Source organism: Urocitellus parryii, chromosome 10 (assembly GCF_045843805.1).
Source record: "Urocitellus parryii isolate mUroPar1 chromosome 10, mUroPar1.hap1, whole genome shotgun sequence".
Classification (NCBI taxonomy): domain Eukaryota; kingdom Metazoa; phylum Chordata; class Mammalia; order Rodentia; family Sciuridae; genus Urocitellus; species Urocitellus parryii.
Window position 1 is genome coordinate 35,054,864 of NC_135540.1, and position 17,594 is coordinate 35,072,457.

Below are 17,594 nucleotides of genomic sequence, written 5' to 3' on the forward strand. Positions count from 1 at the left end.
CAGACTCCAGTTTTGTTTCTTCCTATTAAAGCTGTTTTTAAGAATTACTAGTTCTGCTCTTTTCAATCACATTGGTTTCTTTACCATATCTACTAATGATCAGGCATGTGTCTTTCCAACAAGTGATCTCAACATTCTAGGAGTCAATAGATGTTACCATTGCTATCTGCATCTTTCTTCTCTGTGTCCCTTTATTAGCATGTATTTTTTTTTAAATAACTCTTCTTCAAATGTTGGTCCCCAACATTTTGACCAGACAACACACATATTATTTTTTTGCCAGCTTTTCTATAATACATTTAGAAAAGTTAAAGGTATACTTTTAAAATATTGAGAATAACTTTACTATAAATTAGTTGGAAGTACCGTCCTAATTTGAGAGTTTTCTAAGTAGTAGTTTATTATATATAATAAAACTAAAATTAAAAAGAAAAGTCATACTAGTGTACTAAAGAGAAAATATGAAAATTTTTACATTTAAAAATATTGGGCTGGGACTGTGGCTCAAGCGGTAGCGAGCTCGCCTAGCATACTTGTGGCCTGGGTTCAATCCTCAGCACTACATACAAATAAAGATGTTGTGTCTGCCAAAAACTAAAAAATAAATATTAAAAAATTCTCTCTCTCTCTCTCTCTCTCTCTCTCTCTCTCAAAAAAAATATTATCTGCATGTTAAAATAGAAGGAATAAGAATAAAACTACGATGCATTACCACCATGTAGATGGATTTATTTCTTAAAATTTGTAGCACAAAATAAGTATTTAGTATTAAATTTAATTGTCTTCAATGTGATTAAGTTTTTTATTATTCAAAATTATGTCATTAAAATTAATCAGAGCAAACTTAATTAAAACTAAAACAAAAACTAATATTACTATCAGATTATTATATATTATTAATCATATATGTGTGTAATACATGTACACATATAGTTACATACACACATATGCATATACATATGTTATTTTTAAACATTATTCCAGTATTTGATTTGATACAATTATAATTTATTCATTACAATAAGGAATCTCTAGCTATGGAAACATTCCTATAAATATGTGTTAGTATTCCTTAAGATGAAACTGCAGTTTTTAATTTTATCAATAGATGGCACTACTATTTACCATATTTTTTTTAATAAAACAAAGTATTTACTGAAATATATCAATACATTTCATTTGTGTTTTAAGAAACATAAAAATAACACAATTCATCTCATTAAATAATATAATAAAATTAACATGTAATTTGTCTTCCTAAAAATTTACTATCCATAAACAGTTTATTCTTCCCTTGACATATTGATATATTAGTCTAAAATATTCATTTTCAAAAAGGATACTTATAATCTTTTACTAGTACAACATGATATTTAGTATAAAAGCCATTTTAATTATTCCCCAAATTCAATACTTTCTTAGACATCTATTATTATTACTATTATTTTTATTATCATCATCATCATTTTGATGCTGAGTAACTTTTATAGAAAGATAAATTGTTGATGTTTGTAGAAATGGTATTATCATTGGGTATTTTTCTTGATTTGACTATTTTTATTTTAAAGTAATCAGTGGTCTTAAAAGTGTTTTGGAGGAAACTCTCAAAATTTAATAGTAAAAATTATCTGTTAATAGAGTACTACTGAGTACTGCTAATAGTCACAAATGATACACAGATTGAGCATCCCTTATTCAAAAACTTGGGATCTTAGTATTTCTGGTTTCTAGATTTTTAAAAAGTTTTTGGATAATTTTCATATATATAGTGAGATATTTAGAGAATGAGATCCAATTCTAAATAGAAAACTCCATTTATGTTTAATATACACCTAATTCCTATAGCTTGAACCTAATTTTACTTAATAATTTTCTGTGCCTGCTTTTTGACAGAAAAATCACATGAAGTCACTTGTGGAATTTTCCACTTGTGGCATTATACTGGTGCCCTAAAATGTTTCAGATTCAGGCACTTTGGATTTCAGGTTTTGGTAGTAGGTAGCCTGCACCTGTATTTTCTATTGTTAATTCCTTTTGCAACTAAATAATCATCAAAGTTATATGTATTTTGTTTTAACAAACTCTCAAATCAGTATTCTAGATTCACAATATAGGAAACCTTCTACTTTCCCTGTGGCAAAGCTTATTTAAATTAATTTGAGTTAGTGGAAATTTGGAGGCAAAAGAAAGGAATTTATAATGTTTTCTTGGGCCTTCTTAATAACAAAATAATCAGAGCCCTCTAATCTATACTAATGTCTCATATTCTTGTGGCATATTCTGACTGTCATCATCTGCATCATCATATTCACCATAATTAGCTATAGGAACATCTTTTTGCACTATCTCTATGGAGTCTTTGCCAATTAACACTTAGAAATAAGTTAATATAAAGAACTCCACTAAACCCAAATCCCTTACCTTTAACATAATCTCAATAAGTATATTGAAATAAATTCACATATAGGCTTTTGAGGGAAACATTCTGCTTACATGACCAATATTACATTGTCATCTGTAATATTTACCTGCATGAGTTATAATCTTATTCAATTAAATAAAATTGAGGCAAACCAGATGTATTCTTCACACATTTTGAGACAGTTTTGCTCTTCTGTGTTGCACTCAACTTTCTAGATTTATCTGACTCCACAAATGTCAAAAATCCTATATAGATAAAAGCTATATTGTTGCTTAGGTCACCACAACATTTAATTGAAAACCTAACCTGTTATAGGATTAATCTGAGTGCTGATTTCATCCTTGTTAAGAGTGTACATCTTAAAACAAAAATACCACGATAGTGTGTGTAGAGAGGCCAATTTTCACATTCCACAAGCCACTTAGTTGATTATTAACTTTGTGATATTAAAAATAAAAAAGCTTCCATTCAATAAACAGATTAAATTTTGTTTACTGTTTTCTATTTGCAAGATACAATATTAAACCTACAAAAGAAAACAAAGAATTATGAGACCAGGCCATTTATTGCCCATTTTATCTAATTATAAGTCTACATATACATTTAAAAACCTAAAGGAAAGGTGACATATATAACAAATTAATTACTTAATTAAAAACCTAGGAAGGCAGAGTGTGTGAGGTAGAAGAAATTATCCTGAGCTACAGTGTTCATTGACATCTTCAATGTAGTACATAAAATATTAGTTGGTCCTTGGAAAAATGGTCTGACTTAAACCAGAGAGAGTCAGAAAGTCATGCATGCCAGTTCTTATAATGACTTAATTTTAATTTTTGAAATTATTTTACTTATTTATTTATATTTATTTACTGGCACTGGAGACTGAACCCAGGAATGCTTTACCATAGAGTTAAACCCAGAGCCATTTTTATTTATTTAAAGAAATTGTTTCTCTAAATTGTTTAGTGCCTCACTAAATTGCCTAGGCTGGCATCAAATTTGCAATCTCCCTACCTTATCCTCCCAAGTCACTGGGATTGCCAGTAGTGAGTCACTGCACACAGCATGCATCAATGATTTAAGAACTACATGCTACAAGAGTAAACTGAGGCTAAGTGTGGTGGCACACCCCTATAATCCAGCTAATTGGGAAGCTGAGGTAGGAAGGTCATAAATCCTAGGATGATATCAGCAATTTTAGGAGACTAAGTCAAAGTAACAAGACCTGAGTATGAAGCTCAGCACTATGTTCCCTGAGTTTTATCAGAGACCCAGGGTATAACCTCCAGTATTGCAGGGGGGAAAAAAAGAAAAAAAGTAAACTAGAGCAAACTATATTAAAAAATGCCTAGGTCTAGTGATATGTCATGTAGGGAGTGAAAAGTGAAAATCAAGGAAACAAATTTTTATAATTATAAGAAAAGCATAAAAAGTATTAATCCAAAAAAAAATCATAAAAACCAATATATATAATATGAAAATGTATTCTACCAGAAGGCAACACATTCTTGGCTGAATTACTACTACAAATGATGTTCTGTTTTTATTATTAAAAAGTTCTAAAGCATTCTTCCTATTTGGTCAAGTTAAAAATGAAACACATATCAAAGAATGAAATAAAATTTACTAATATATGGTACAAAAATGTGCTAACATAAAGATTAATTAGATTAGTCTAGTCATAAATTGTAGTAACTGCCTGCATTACATTAATTTATTGTTTTGAACTTTAAAGATGTCATGATACTATTTTGATGTGAAGTATGATTCAAATATAATACAGGAGAAGTAAGCATGAATTATATACTTTGAATAAAAAAGATTGAAAGAAAAATGTCCCAACCAAAAACAGTAAAACAACACAGGGAAAGATATTAGGTAAATTTGTTAAAATTTAAATGAAGTTAAATTTATTTTGAGAACATATGGATTAACAAGTACACATGCAAATTGCAAAAGGTGCTTAAAATCTAATTAAGCTATCATGAGAGTGCCCTCATGCTAAATCTTTAAGATCAAATAAGCCTCATTATCACATTAACCTTCTTTCCACTCTCTTGTTATACAAGTATCATTATATTAATTAGTCATTATACTGTTCTTTAAGTGCGGACCACCTCATAAGTGTTTTGTAACATTTCTCAGTACTTATATGCAAAAGTTGTAATCTATGAAATATGACTCCTATCAACTAGTTCAGTAAACCAGGACATGCTCATCTAAATATATAGATATAATCCGATTATAATGTTATGAAAAAAAATAATTTTTAAGTTTCAAAATACCTAAACAAGTTCATTAATTTGACTTACCCATATAAAAAAGTTCTGGCTGAATGGATTTAAATTTAAATCAATCATAGGTGAAAACAAAGTAATAGTATCTAATAATGGGTCATTGTTAAGGTTTGAATATGGAATGTCCCCCAAAACTCATGTGTTGAAGGATTGGTTCCCAATCCAGCATTGTTCTGAGTTGAAGCTTTTGAGGTGTGGTTGTATTATGAGGGCTGTGACCTCATAAATGGATTACTGGGAGGCAGCTGAATAGATTACTGGGAGCCAGTGTAAACTGTAGAAGGTAGGACCTGGTTGAAAGAAGTAGGTCACTGATGGCTTTCCCAGGAAGGGTATTTCTTGTCCCTGACCCTCCAGCTCTGCTTCCAGATCCTATGAAATGAACAGCTTTCCAACAAAACAGATTTCACAGTTATGTTCTGCCTCATCGTAGGCCCAAAGCAATGGAGCAATGGATGACCATGGACTAAAAACTCTGAAATCTTGAAATAAAATAAAGCCTTCCGCCTTTAAATTATTTTTCTCAAGTGTATGTCACAGTGACAACAAACAAAAACCAACAACTATTTGCTCATAGTAACAAAAGACTCTGCACACCTCTTTGATTCATGCAGAGAACTATTTCCTTAGCCTTTACTAAGTCCTCAAAGTAGGAGAAGGAAAGAATGCCTCTGCTTGGTGTGTTTTGAGAAAGGCTGAGCACAGCCCACCCTTTCTCCCACTTTGGATCTGCCTGCAAAGAGGATGCATAATGCCTTCCTCTCTTAAAAACACCAGATCCTAGTGTTGGATCTATCCCTATGTGCTGAAGTCTGTGGTTGTGCAGTGATGCCTGCCAACGACTTGGTAAATTTTTGGAGCCTCTAAGCAGTTCAATCAATAATTTAGGTAACATTTTATCCAACTCAGTACTACATGTTTCTCTGTATTGGTTCTAAATACAGAAGGATTGGTCATTCCTGATTCCAAAGTCCGAATCAGGAGGGGGAAGAGAGTTGTGTTATTAACTGATCTCCTACAAGCCCAACATGTGGGGCTTTGGGAGGTGTTGAGAAACTGAGAGAGTAAAATGTGATTGACAGTAATACTAATACATATCAAAGCTGTTGAAATAGCTCTAGTGAGCAACTTAGCCCTGATGGTATATGCCTTGGAGCAGATCCTTTTTAAAGTAGGGAAGTTAGCTTCTATATGCTGCAGCCTTAGCAGGTGGTTTTAAGCCTTAATAAATATAGGCTAATTAGGTTTGATCCCAGTGGGCTACTTTTTTGTCATTAGGGAATAGCTGTGTTTATGCAGGCAGAGCTGTATCTAACCAATACAGACCTTAGAAAGCAGGTCATCCTGTGTACAGGCTGTCATCCTTCAGCTTCAAATTACACAGATGCAGTGTTGTCTGGTATTTTAATCAAGGACGATGCAGAAAAAAGTCATTTTTAGGTGTCAGTAAGTGGCTTCTGCTATTTCTCGTCCAGGTTTACCTGATAGCCATGATAGATTTTTTTTTTTCTACTTTGTTATACTATTGCAGAGGCAGCTAAATTCTATTAATGCTACAAAACACAAAGTATAGGTTAATGCTTTAAATTATTAATAGTAGGACGAGGTAGTCACTACCAAAGTTATTACCCAAATTTCATTATGTTGACAGGCTCTTGTTGGACATTCAAAGGCTGTTAAGCACCAGCTTACTGCTTGCTATGTAATAACAAGTACTCTAGTATTAACTTTTTACAAGTCTGATCATGGCTTTAGATTGCATAGATCTACAGTGTGTCTTCAACCAAGAAGAGGTTATGTATTTTATTTTATTTATTTATTTTTGATAAAATACTTTTATTTATTTTTATGTGGTGCTGAGGATCAAACCCAGGGCCTTGCACATGCTAGGTTAGTGCTCTACTGCTGAGCCACAACCCCAACCCAAGATCATGTATTTTATTTAACAGCAACTACAAAGCAAAATGCCATGACTGACATAAAAATTCCTCCATATCTAATATCAGGGTACTGGGCCTTTAAAAATGTGTACCTTCAGTCAAGGATTGTCTCTACTTATTATACTGTTAAAAACGAAGCTTATTTTAAAGAAATTTGAAGGGTTGGATAGATATAGAAAGGAAAGCATTGCAAATGTAATGCCTAAGACAGCAATGAAAGTTCTTTTCTTTCACTGCTTCTAAAGAATTAGATTTGCTCAGGATATCAAGTGGAAAAGGAAGTGGCTTAAAAATGTGTACTTTATTTTTCCATCAGAACTTGAGTACATGAAAATGAATACAAATAAAGGAAGAAACGCTGATAACGGAATCCAAGTTACTTAAGAACACATCTTTACGGACAAAGCAACCAGATATGAAAGGAAAATTAAATATTGAAATCCAACACAAATATACACCCTGTGTGGCTCTGAGGACAACTTTTCTTAAGGAAAGTGTCATCAGAAATGGAGGACATGTTTTAATTATTAGATAATAAAACCATAGGTAGGGCCAACTAATCTGACAGCACAGGAGAGCTTAAATTTTCAGGAACAGACAAAATAGAATCTGCAAAGATATCCATAATTAGTAGTGAATGAATGAGGAACATTCAATTATTTTTTTTTTTTATTTTTTCTTTTTTTCTTTTTTTTTGTACTGGGGATTAAACTCAGAGGCACTCAATCACTGAGCCACATCCCCAACTGTATTTTGTATTTTTGTAGTTCTTTTTTAGACACAGGATCTCACTGAGTTGCTTAGTAACACACAGTTGTTGAGGCTGACTTTGAACTCACAATCCTCTTGCCTCAGCTTCCTGAGCCACTGGGATTACAGGAATGTAACACCCGACTCAGCTCCAATTATCTATTCATGGATATTTCAAGACATATTTTTGAGTCATAACTAGGTGCAAGGCACTATTGTCTGTACTTAAAAGAAATGAGAGAGGGAGAAAGAGAGAGGGAGGGAGGAAGAAAGAGAGAAAGAGCAAGAGGTCTCCAAAGTATACAAGACTGGAAATACAGCTGCCAGTTGAATAGATAATTTGATTTTTTAAACAACACATGAGAATATATACCTATTTCAAAAATGGTAAAATATGATTAAAAATGTTTGTAAATAACATTTTAGGAGGCATGCATTTTGTAAGAAGGTAATGATATTTTGGATAAATACAGAAAGAATTACAAGTACATGAAGGTGTGGGTGAGAGTAGTTGCAATTTTAAATTGTGTATCTGTATAGGCTTCATCAAGAGAGTGACATTTAAGCAAAATATAGAATTTAGTACCAAGCACACTAGAGATCTGGCAAGTATCTTTATGCAGAGAGAACAGCCAAGTGTAGGCACTTGTTTGTTATGCTAAAGGTCAAAGAGAAGGGGAGTGCTGATGGCAGCTGGATTCAACTTTTCTTACTGCAAAGGAAGAGGGTAGAAGGATAAGAAGATACAGGGAAATCTGGGATATCAGAACATGTGTTTTTGTGTAGTGCTTTCAGAAAGCTAGCTTTTAATCTGAGAGATATAGAGAGCTCTACATGATTTTAAACAGAGGACGTACATAATTTGACCATGTAAATGTAAAGTTGGGGATACACAAAATCAGCATAAGTGGGGAAAAGCCCTGCTTTTTCAAAAATCTCTATCAAGCATTTACACAAACTATGGGGAAAAAATGTGGAAGAAAAACAAAGAAGAGCAGTATCACAATTTCATAGCATTCTGGAATGCATTTCAGTGATAGTAATTTCAGATTTGCATGAAGCTAACCTATGGACCTAAGGGAACATGATCAAGAAATCTACAGAATTAAGACTCTGAGGGAAGACACAGTCAAGATGAAACTAAACTGTAAAAGAAACCAAGGGAGGAAAATAATGGATTATAACTGGACATAGGTTAGATCTTGTTCTAATGGAAGAATAGCCCTTAGGTGGGATCAGCCAAATCACTAAAGAGAAGTTATAAAATATTTGCTTGAACTGAGAATGATTTTAGCAGATAGATGTAATATTTTCATATCTTTCACTGTGACAGATCTCAGAGTACAACACAGAGAGAAATACATGAGTACAAAAATGTTAGGGTCTGAAAGCAGAGAAGTAATAAAAATAAAAAATAAAGGAGGGAGATAAATCTATTTTACCAAAGCAATAGTTGAAGTGGTACAAAGTGATGGATCTCTTCTGAAAGGAGGAATACAATCACTAAGAAAATTCAAGCATAATAAAGAGGGGGAAATGTAAGCATCAATCAATCAATCAATCAGGCAGAAGATCAAGAAACTTTATAAACTGAAGTAATAACACATTATTTTGCTCTCAGTAAGATGCAGATTTCTGAAAATCCCATAAGAATACAGTTTTCAGAAACATGAAACTCAATTTTAGACTCTGAATTAGTTAAAGATACATACCAGGTGAAACAGGGTGAGGCTTGCTAAGATGCCAATAAATAATACTATCACAAATAAAGGTAATTCTGTTGCAGCACTGGATCCAAAAATTGTCTGTCCCAGGCGACATCAGAAATGTCTTAAACTTTTTCGTGGAGAAGTGGTTCTCTCCATCCCTCTCCCAGAAAACTTACAAGCAATGCATTCTTGTGGCAAAATCAGGCTAGATTCACACTCAACATACTTCTTCTTCTTTTCTGAACACATAGCAAGCTTACCTTTCTGAGAGCTCTTTGCAATAGAATGTATTGATTAGCATCCTGGCAAGTCAGCAAAAGTGCTATTGGCCAACACAAGGTCTGCCCTATAAAAATGTCCCACACAAACTTTGTCTTTTTTATTGTCTTGCAAATGAACACAAAGGATTCAGTGGAGGGCCCCAAGGCCTCAGGAAAGTGATTCTAAAACAATCTGTGGCAGAAATGCCCCCACCCCTCTATCCCAATTTCTGCAGTTTCTAGAAAATCAGATTCCTTACATATATGACACAGAAATATGAACTTATCATGAAATTGCTTTAAAGCTCACGTATAAGTTCTGTATTTTATCTCGTGAACAGTAACAAATAGTTCATAGACTGGAATAAGAACATGGAGTACTTTTTCCTATGTAATACCATAGCCTCTGGCTAGAAGGAGCTATGCCACTAATTATTTAAAGTAAAATTAAACTACATTTGCTTTAGAACAAAGATTGAAGTAAAATATTTGACAATATTATTACAAAGGGTGGAAAAGGGAGAGATCAAGCATACTGTTTTATTTTTATATGAAATGGTAGAATATTAGTTTAGATACTTGACAATATATTGAGTTTCACTTTGTAAATGTAACTTGGAGCTACACCTAACAAAATTAAATATAGGTAAAACTAATATGTCAATAGTGAAGATGAAATGGAATTCTAAAACTTACACAATCCAACAGAAGGCAATAGAAAGAAGAGTGAACAGAAATGTAATGATTTGAAAACAAATAGAAAGTTGGTATGCTAAAAATCAGTGAGAATGAACTCAGAATACAAATGTTTAAGTCATCACAAAGTTAGAAGTTTTCAACTCACTGAAAGGAAACAAGGAATTTAAAACTGGATTCTTTGTACTTTAGTTGTACTTTAATTTTTTGGACATTCTTTAGACTTCAACTTACAAGGGCAGAAACATTTAATTTTTTATTTTTAATTACCTTGAAATAACTTCTTTAGGACATTATTCTTTTCGGGTTTTATTTCTCTCTGGAAACTCAATAATTAAAAATTTTAGATATTGTATTTTAAAACGCATCTCTATATTCTTGATATTACATAACTGGGGTATCTTGACGTCACAATTTAATCTAATTGTAGAACCTCTAGATAGTTCTATTGAATGGTATAAATGAACACAATTTAGCATGGAAAACAATATAGAGAGATAATTTTCAAGCTTCATAATTAATGACTGTTCTATCATGTTTCAAACCTTCCAGAAAGAAACAAATAGTGCATACCAGTAGCTCTCAGGAGGAGCTACACAAAAACAATAATAAATATTAAGGAAATGACTTTTCTAACTATGAGTACCTCCAAAAGCAGTTCAGAGAAAACAATTTAGGACAAACTAGTTGATTTGGGAAGGAGCAAGTGAGATAGTGGGAAAATCGAGACAAAAGGAAAATAACAAAAATAACAACAAATAAAAGAAAAAAGGAAAATATTTATGCATTCCTGAGACTTATTCTTGAGATGTTATCACTATGGGCAAAAAAAAAAAAAGAAAAAAAAATGCTTCCCACCAGTTTAGTTGAGTCCCTGGGAGTTGAGGATTATTCCCAGGGGGCATTAATCCCTGGTACATCTAGGCTGTCTTGAACAAAACTGACAGATCTTTAAGAAGTGTGGCAGAGAAGACAGATTCTTGCACTAGGACGCTATTAGGGAACTTCCATCCTAGCTGAAGTAGCCCTGGGTGGGATGTGGAGCAAGCCATGAATATTGGCTTCCTCAGAGCCACAGAGGGAGAAGACTAAAACTATCCATGACAGATATCATGCCCTAGACTACCATGAACTTAATAGATTCAGTGAAAGTTAAAATAATAAAAAGCTGGAGAATATGAGGAAGTGATATATTCCTATTTGTCATCTTTCTATTTGTCAAATTTCATAAACTTAATCATTGGAATCTCCAGGAAGGTTTGCTAAAACACAGGTTGTCCTATCTACCTCATGCTCAGAGACTCTTGAGAATTTTCATTTAAAACAAGTTGCTGGTCCTGCTTATTCAGGAACCATAGAGAAATCACTAAGCTGCAGTGAGGAAAATCTTCTCACTCTCCCATCCAGTATGGGGAGAGTCCACAGCAAGAGGTGGAGAGTGAAGTAGAGAGATGGTCTTCCTGCTCTCTGCATCTTACTACTTACTGAAAGGTTTTATTGTCCTCTGCACTTTGATCATGCAGAAAGCTTAAGCATAGAAGGCTCAGAGTCTGGGCAGAGGATACTGTGCTGTCTGTGATAGATGAGGAAGTTCAATTTCATGATGCAAGAGAGAAACTTACTGTTGCCCTATACTTCAGACACTTTACCTAAATTACTTTGCTAGTAATGAAGGTGATGTTTTGATGTTTCTATGTTTTGGCTTTTTGTTCAGGTATTGCTAAAATCTGAGGGAGAAAAATACGACTGTTTTATGTTTGGCTTTTTTGTTTAGGTATTTCCAAATTTGAGGGAGAAAAATAAAACTGTTCTCTATAGACATCCTATAAAACAAACATTATTATTCAGTTTTTAACATGAGTAGGAAAAAAACAATTTATTCTATATTATAGGTGAGGGTTTAAATAATTTGAATGGGAGAGCAGTAAGAACATACATATGGGTCTTTTGTGAAATACTGACAAGCTTTCTGCCCACAGGGTAGTATAAACAGTCAATGACTTTTAAAAATTTCAAACATTCTATATCATAAGCTTGAGATCTAAAGACAATTTGCTTTATATAAAAAGAAAAAAAGCGTGAAATGAATCCCACTGGTACAAACTCCTTTGATTTATACACAATGTTTCTTCAAATAAGGATACAGAAGCACTTCCATATTTCAATAATCTAAGTTTATATTGTTAGAAGGAAACAGGGTTATTGATAGACCTTTATTTAGCTTGTACCCTGTGATATTAAATAAACTTTTCATTTCAAAACACTTAGGAATCCCAATATCTTGTGGTATTTTCAGGGATTGTCATGGTAATCAAATATATATTTTATTTCTATTACTAATTGACAAATTGTTAAGACAAACATTTTAAATCCCATATTAAAACCTGATTTTCTAAGGTCCTTTCAACCTTTTCTAAAAGGAAATGGAAAATAAGTTAAACTAGTTTTAGAGATTTATTGGGTCCATAAGTGTGCTACCTAATTTGCATCTTGTTGTATTTTCCAGTGTCACTCCTCATTCCCAGCTATTCTTTTGTTATTGTGCTATAACAACTGATTAATCCCAAGTTTGCTATACTTATTTATATACAACATATGTTTCAAGTTATTATGCCAAAAGCAAAACACCATAAAACCAAAGGAAAGGAAACTGATTTAAAAATAAAAACAAAAATAAAAATAAAAAGGCTTGGTATAGAAAATTAAATTTAGGGCTGCTGTTTTATAACTAATCTTAGCATTTCTAGATATTTTATTACAAAGAATCATTATTCTATTACTGTTTTGCAAAATGCATTGGCATCCCAGAGATTTTATTGCAATAATGGCTAACTAGCCACCCATGATTTATTTCTCCCTTCCTTCTCATTAGTTGGACTTTTCTATTGTTGTTTGTTGCAATATACAAAGATCAAAGAAACATACTTTGTAATTAGTTTGTATTTGGGGAGGGTCAATAAAAGTTTTCTGGGCTGGGGTTGTGGGAGAGTGCGTGCCTTATATGCACAAGGCCCTGGGTTTGATCCCCAGCACCAAAAAAAAAAGAAAAAAAAAAGGTTTTTGCTGGTGTGTTTATTAAAACTTCTTAAAAGAACTTTTTCATGTCAGGTTCTATTTTTTCCCTTCCTCCTTCTTCCTTTTCCTTTGTTGAGATGCATCCAGAATTTATGCAGCCATTTTGAAAACACAGTATGCCACAGAGACTAGAAACAAAGAGCTAATCATAGTACAAAACATTTTTGCTACTATGATACCATAGCTACCATGCCAAAATCAACCTTTTTATACTTCATTTTATGTGTAAGAAAAACACACCTGTATCTTCTTTGAATTCCCATTATTTTGGATCTTTGTGACAAGAATCCTACATTTCAGCCTACAGATTCTCTTACAACACAGTTTCTATTTTGCTTTCTGGATTCTTCAAATAGTTTAAACATTAAAAATTGTCCTTGAGAGGTACTTATTGTTTTCCCATCTTGATACAAATACAGTAGAAGTTTTTGACCAATAATGGTTGTATTTGATAAATCAATATTTTTTTCCTATTGGCTAAATGTAAAACTGATACAATAAATTTAAAAGTTAGGCTGTCCAAACATTTAGGAAACTTTAATGGGGCATAAATTTCTCTATGTAGACCAAACCCTCTATGTAGACTAGAGCATTTATTATGAACAAAAATTGCCAGATACCTTGAGAAAATTATTTGAATGAAGGTATTGCATATTTTTCTAATACCTAATTCTAGTAATATTTGACCAATTTGTGAATTCTAGTTAATTGTTCACTTCAAATCACATTCCTCATGGCCTCATATGTCCTTACCTGCCACTAATTCTGTGGTCTACCAATGTAATCATTGCCTTGTTACCTGCTTACCTTACTCCTGTCTCTCTCCTAATTATTAACCTAACAAACAACAATGTTCATTAACCCTTTTTCCTCTGACTGAACTTCACAGTCAAGTGTAATAGAAGGAAAACAAACTAATGTGTACCACCTCATATTACATCCAAGCTATGTCCAATGTACCAGTGACACATTGCTATTTCTATTACCCTTCTCTGCAAGATAATGGTTTTGCATTACTTCCTCTCCTCAAATCACTTCATTCTTACAACTTCTTCATTTTGATGTATTGTTATTCCTTATGTGACTAGGAAAAAAAAATCCAAGCAATGAAAAGAGGATTTCCTCGTGCTTCCATACCACACATCTCTTTGGAAATAGTCTTTCTCCCTGTTTCTATAGATGATTCATCTTCCAAAGACCAGTCCCTCCATTTGTGTATTAGATCATGTCCACTTTTTAATGAAAGTGATTTATTGCTGTAATTATCCCTTTTCATCTGTACTAGACTATTCACAGCAACATTAAAATATTCTAATTTTTATAAAATTCTTACCCTTGATCCCACACACACTCCAGCTTTTGCAGTTATCTGTTCTATTTAGCCAACATTCATTCTCCTTTGCAGTTGTCAATAAAATGTTCTTTATTTTTTTACCTTCCATTCTCAAAATGGAACTAAATTCTCTTGAATTTATTCTAAAATCTATCCACAATATGTGACAAAAAGTTGTTTTACAAAAGCTAGTAATTACAATTTCTCAAATTTAATACTTAAATTATATTTTATCATATTATATTATATTCCTCATCTTGCTTACCCTCTTAGCAATCTCATTGTTCGTATCTCCAAACCCCATCTATTCATGTAATACCTGATACTAAGGAATTCAGAGTAGTTTAAATGCAGTAGAATGTAACACAAAGAGACTGCTGTTTTTCCTTGTAAGATACTGGTTTAGAGATTGGTTCCTAGGAAAGGGGTATTGTTAGAGTTTGCACAGACCATCCCTGCTAATACTAAATTCCTCCTAATTAATTCATATTGCTGAGGCTGATGGAGGGGGGCACCATGTCTGAGATCTCATTCCTGAATTCCATCTTCAGAAAAACATGACATCAGAGAGTAAACAGTTCATTCACAGGAGGGGATGCAATAAGAAGCTCTATTTCCCCAATGCTTCTCAGCATACATTTTGAAACATGAAAGCCTGAAATTTGGCAGAAAGTCTCCTTCCTGAGTTTCCCAGGTAGAGCTGGCATGTAAGTGAGTTATGGAAGTAATCTGTATCAGACATGAATGAGGAGCAGAAACTCCTGAAGAGCAACCACTTAGGATGATTTTCATACTCTCCATGCATGACAATTGCCTGGGAAACTTGTTAAAATGCAGATTTCAAATGAAACTTCAGATAGCACTGGTGAAACATAGGTCTTGAATTTTTGATAATTTTCTTAGATGAATCTGATGCAGGTGGCACATGAACTACATACTTCTAAAAAAAAAAAAACTACCAAGTACTTAGACTGAAAGAACTACCACTGGTAATGAAATTAAGAGATAAATGAATTACCTGTTAGCAAAAATTTTAAGAATTTCTCCTTGAATTAAAAAATAAAAATAAAAAGGGGCTGGCTGGGGCTGAAGCTCAGGGGTAGAATGCTCGCCTTGTATGTGTGAGGCACTGGGTTCTATCCTCTGCACCACATTAATAAATTAATAAATTAAATACAGGTATAAAAAATTCAGGCCACTGAATTTGTCAAATAGGCAAGAAGTCAATAAACAATAGCACAAAAAGGAAAATAGAGGCCAGTCATGCATTAATAATTTCCCCATGGATGTAGTATGTACACAGGAAGCATCCCCAATAAACTGAGCAGGTAGGATTGCTACGTATGAATGTCTAAAGCCAATTATCTGTGGTCAATTGTATGCAGTAAGATCTTTTCATTTTTGCTGCTTTCTTCATTGGTTTCATTGGAAATTAGATTAAAAGCTTTGAACCATATCTAGTTACCAACTGTGTTTGCACCTAAAAACAAACCCTAGACCTGCATCTGGTCTGTTGAATGTCAACAATTGTCAGACCAGACTCCCAATATTTTCAAGTTTTTCACAATTGTCTTAATTTTGGGGACATAAATTTTCCATTACAGGATACTCATTCTAAGACTTCTTTTCTCTACTTTGACTCTCATATCCACAGCTCCTTCCTCTGACCTCACATCCATTTATAGTCATTCTTAAGGTGATCTTATCAAGCTCAGATACTTGGCTTCACATACAATTTATACACAGTGATCAGTGATATTATCTAAATATACAACTTTGGGCTGTCACTCTCCTCAATTGAATACTTGACTTTTCCATCAATAATTTCATTTAAATTAACATGCTGAAAATTAATCTCACCAGGCCCTAAATAAGTTTCTTCTTCATTTCAGTAAATATGACAGCCAGTCATTTAACTTAATGCTTGTTTCAAATTTCCTTGGGCTAATTCTTTAACTCTCTTTTTCTCCCTCTCAAATGCTATCACTCAGTGATAGTGTCAGGTCTACTTTCAAAATACATTCTAAATTTCATCATTTCCATATAACTCCATAATTAACAGTATATTATAAACCACCTGCATTTCTTGACAGATGACTAAAATAGCTCTTTTTAATTTATTCATTTATTTTAAAACAAGACAGAACGTTCCACTTGATACATTTACTCTTAGGATGGAAATTCAAATATGTAGCTAAGTCTACAGGGTTACATGTAATCTGACTCCAGGTTACCTTCTTAATTCATTTCAATCACACTAGCCATCTTCCTGTTCTTACAAAAAAAGATGACTAAAATTCTATATCCATTTTATACATCACAGAACATATTAACATTATGTAATGATAAATTATAAAATGAAAAAGTGTTTATTAATAAAATACATGCAACCCTATACTCAAGTTTGAATTAAAACAGGCTTTTTCAATATCTCAAATGTATATTCATCTGACTATTGATATATTAACCTGAAAAAGTAATATAAAATTTCAGTGCTTTTGTTTTCCAGTTAAATTGAGTTACTTTATAACATTTTATGGTGACAAAATAAGAATTGATAGTATTCATTGATTTGTGATTTTTTTTTAATTTAAAAAGATTTTACATTAATGCTAAGTCTCAAGACAAAAATTAGCAAATTGGCAAAATTTTAAAAATTGAAGTCTTACATGCCTAGTCAACTGTTTTAACAATGGTAACTTCACCTCCTGAATGTATCCCTCATTTCTCTAAGGCTTATTTTTTTTTAAATATTTTTTTTCTTTCTTCTCCCCCTCTCACTCCCTAACAAGATTGGGGAGACAGTGTTATCTTTTGTTCTTCCAATTAATTGCCCTTGAACACCCCCACTGTAGGGAGGAGATGGCTGCTGAGGATCAATGAAATGAATATCTCCCAAATTAATAAGTGAATCCTAACATGCCATCAGGGTGCCCTGGGACTCCCTGCCAGAGCACACCTGGAATATAACCCTTTAAGTTCCTTTAAAAGACCCCTATCCCTCCTGATCAGAAGAGTCACAGACTTTGGGACAGGAGTCCCTGGTGTTTCTCCTTTGCTAGCAAAGCAATAAACCTTCCTTTTTCTTTTTCTCAAAACCATGTCCTCATTA

At 33.0% G+C, this 17,594-nt stretch overlaps 1 protein-coding gene across 3 annotated transcripts in view; it reads right to left on the reverse strand.

The window, feature by feature from the left end:
• LOC113200259 (follistatin-related protein 5) overlaps positions 1–17,594 on the reverse strand; it is a 737,045-nt gene that overhangs the window by 164,939 nt on the left and 554,512 nt on the right. The window lies entirely within an intron of this gene.